General features: G+C 46.1%; 1 protein-coding gene across 1 annotated transcript in view; it reads right to left on the bottom strand.

Moving 5' to 3' along the window:
* SBF2 (SET binding factor 2) overlaps window positions 1–3,041 on the bottom strand; it is a 284,828-nt gene that overhangs the window by 281,231 nt on the left and 556 nt on the right. The gene's annotated exons all lie outside the window — the stretch shown is intronic.

The following is a 3,041-nucleotide window of genomic DNA, read 5'->3' as shown; positions in this document are numbered from 1 at the left end:
GGCAGGCTTCGACAGCCGGTTCCAGCGTTCTCGCCTGCGCCTTCTCAGCGGAGGGCAGCGGTCGGGATCGCGCTGGAGTTAATCAACTTCGCGGCTTAACGGTTTCGAAGTCAGAGGCCGTGTAGAAAGATCTAAATTTAATAAAATTGCTTGTTAACTTTAGGAGTGAAGAAAAATGCGTAATACGTACATCGAGAAGGTTGAATATGCTTTTTGAGAAAGAGTGCGCTCCGTGGGGTCGGCCACTTCCTATGCTGGGTAGGAGCCTGAAGAAGGAATCCCTTTCTTAAGTTATGCATAGGCGTTTTGGTTCGTGATCCTGTAGACTTTTAACGACGGAAACCCACAAAGCTGTTTTCAAAACACTGAGCTTTTTGATCAAAAGCAGTTCTGAAGTAGCAACAAAGGAGCGCGAACCTGCGTGAAGCCACACGTGACCCCTGCGAGGCGGACAAGGAGCGAGGATAAAGCTCATGGCTGTAACTCCTAGGGAGGGACGCTGCAGTTGTTTCACAGCACAAAGCCAGGATGTGCAACAGTTTACAAAAGCAAGAGATAGTGTTCTGTGCAGCTCAACCTAGAGGGGAAGGGTAGAGACACTAAGAAATTACCTAATTTGGAGCTGAAATGGGACCTTAGGGTTATCGTATTCACACTCATAAAAAAGTTCGATATGTAATAACGAATCTCAGTACTTAAGTCTCACTGCTCTTTTAAGCCAACACCTCTAGCAGGACAGTATCACCTAACACTTTTCCCCAGGCATTAACAAATGCTGGATGTTACTTATTGTTTCCCCGGTACTACTAGCGCCCACTTTACAGCCTTGTCCTTTTACAGCCAGTTCTTTCATCTAGACCAAGATAACCAAAGCTTGGTTATTTTATAAAGCGTGTCATGAGAAGTGGCGCATCTTCAGTACCCATGTAACAGGAAGGACACTGTTCATCTGGGTGTGAACACAGCTGTGTACCTGCATGGACAGCAAAAGGAGTCACTCATCTAACATCCTTAGCTTCCCTTTAATATAGATCTTACAGGACAAATGAGGAAACAGAGCAAACAGATTGCTCATGTGAAGTCTAATGCAAAGTAAACCGAACTTTCATCTGGACCACCAAGACCATAATTCCCTCTGTTGCAGCAGCGTAGCCTGGCTCCTCACAGGAGATGAAGGGGCTCACAGAGCAGCAGCTCTGGCTGGACACCAAGGCCTAGTTCTCCAAGAAGGACCCAGTAAGCAGCCACATATTTATGCCAGGGGAAAAACTGCAGCCCCTCCAGGGGACTGCAAGCACACAAGGGGCAATGCTGCCACACTCAGACTGTGCGCTTACCACCAAAAAGCTGCGAAGGTTCACAATACCTTCGACAGTCAACTCCTCCTTCAGGAAATATAAAGGTCACACTCTGCCTGCAGCCCCTTAAATAGGTGTCACCCCACCCCATGCCAGAACAGGGAAGTAGCCATGACCCCAACCAGGTTTTCCCTGCCCTCATTTAGGAGGCTTTCTTTGGTGTACTCAAACCTATCAGATGTAAGGCTCGCCAAAAGCACCTCGGATAGCACTACCAGAAAGGGAATCGCCCCTTGTCACTGTGCCCTTGGCACAGACAAAGCTGGCTGAGTGCGTGCACTAACAGCAAGGCTTTTCTGTGTGGAGCTTGACTGAGGTTTTACGTCCCTCATGGGGTATCATTCTTCTATTAGTATCATCTTTCTGCTGATTTCATACAGCCTGAAATATAATCAAGTATATTCATACTCGTGGCATTAGAATTCAGTGAAATTTGTTTAAACCCAAAATGAAACGTGCAAAGGCACTTCCACTGGCTTCAATCAACAATTTTTTTTTTTGTATAATCATCACAGAATATTTGCCTCAAACTGATTCCTCATTGATGCCTACAGATTTTAGACCTCTGCTTTTGGTATAAAACCCAGCCTAAATAAAATGCTGCACAAAGAGCAACCAATCTTCACAATCTCCCTGCCCGAGCAGATACATATTTTAAAGTCTTTTGTACATACGGCAACACCGAGAGGCTGAATGACACCTCTCAGGATAACCAGTGAACAAGCACAAGAGCTGGGTGTTCCTCCAGGCCAACTTCCCCGCAGTGGATGAGGCAGCATCCAGAGGAGACCCTACGCTTCAGAGGAGAGCCCAGTCTTGCTGAATTGCACGGCGTTGCCTCAGAATAAGCATTTGTGAATAATTTCTCCACGGAACATTCTGTGTAACTTTTTTCAAAATGGAAATAACTCATTATTTACGAAATAATTTTTTAAAAGGGGCCACTGTTACCTCATAGTACACATGCAGTGATTATTGCTCATTTCCAAACTGCACAGGAATGCAAGTGCTTAGGAAGAACAAAATGAGCATCTGAACAAAGAACACGATGTTTTGTGTTACATTTGAACCAGCTTTACCCGCTGAAGCCCTCTCATGAATCACATCGGCAACAAATGGATAATTTGTGTCGAAGCTTGCCACCTCATGAACGAGCTAATTTTGCACCACTAAAATGATAGTTGTAGTCAGTATGGAAGCCACATGTGAGTTGCATTACTACTATTGTTACTATTCCTAAACCAACATAGGATTCTTTCTGCATTGTTTGCCTAAGAATATACAAAATGCACTTCCTGTTCAGCCAAGGGTTGTAACAAGGGATTTTCCAGCATTTGGGGAAGCGTGTGATTTTTTTACTGGAACAGGAGACTTAATTTGAACCAAGGCAATAGTCATCACACAAAATCCTGCCTTCTCATTCGGAAAGTTAGATTCAGTTTCAACTTCTGCTGATCAGGGAAACGCTGATCAGGGAAACTCGCTCGAGCTGGAGCTGCCTCATGAGGTCTCTAAACCCCAGTCATCGTGGTGTGATGCAGTTGCGCAGCTCCGGTCGCGATACGGTCCCGTTCTAGACCACCTATCTTCCCGTTTCTTCCTCCCTGGGTTCACACCCCAAGCATCTCGCTCTGTGCGTTTCTGCTCCGGAGCGCGGTCCGCGGGGCGGAAGGGAGGCGGGGG

Source organism: Egretta garzetta, unplaced genomic scaffold (genome assembly GCF_000687185.1).
Source record: "Egretta garzetta isolate BGI_Z169 unplaced genomic scaffold, ASM68718v1 scaffold133, whole genome shotgun sequence".
In the NCBI taxonomy this organism is placed as follows: domain Eukaryota; kingdom Metazoa; phylum Chordata; class Aves; order Pelecaniformes; family Ardeidae; genus Egretta; species Egretta garzetta.
Note: the sequence above shows the minus strand (reverse complement) of the source record. Positions and strands in the feature narration are given on the sequence as shown.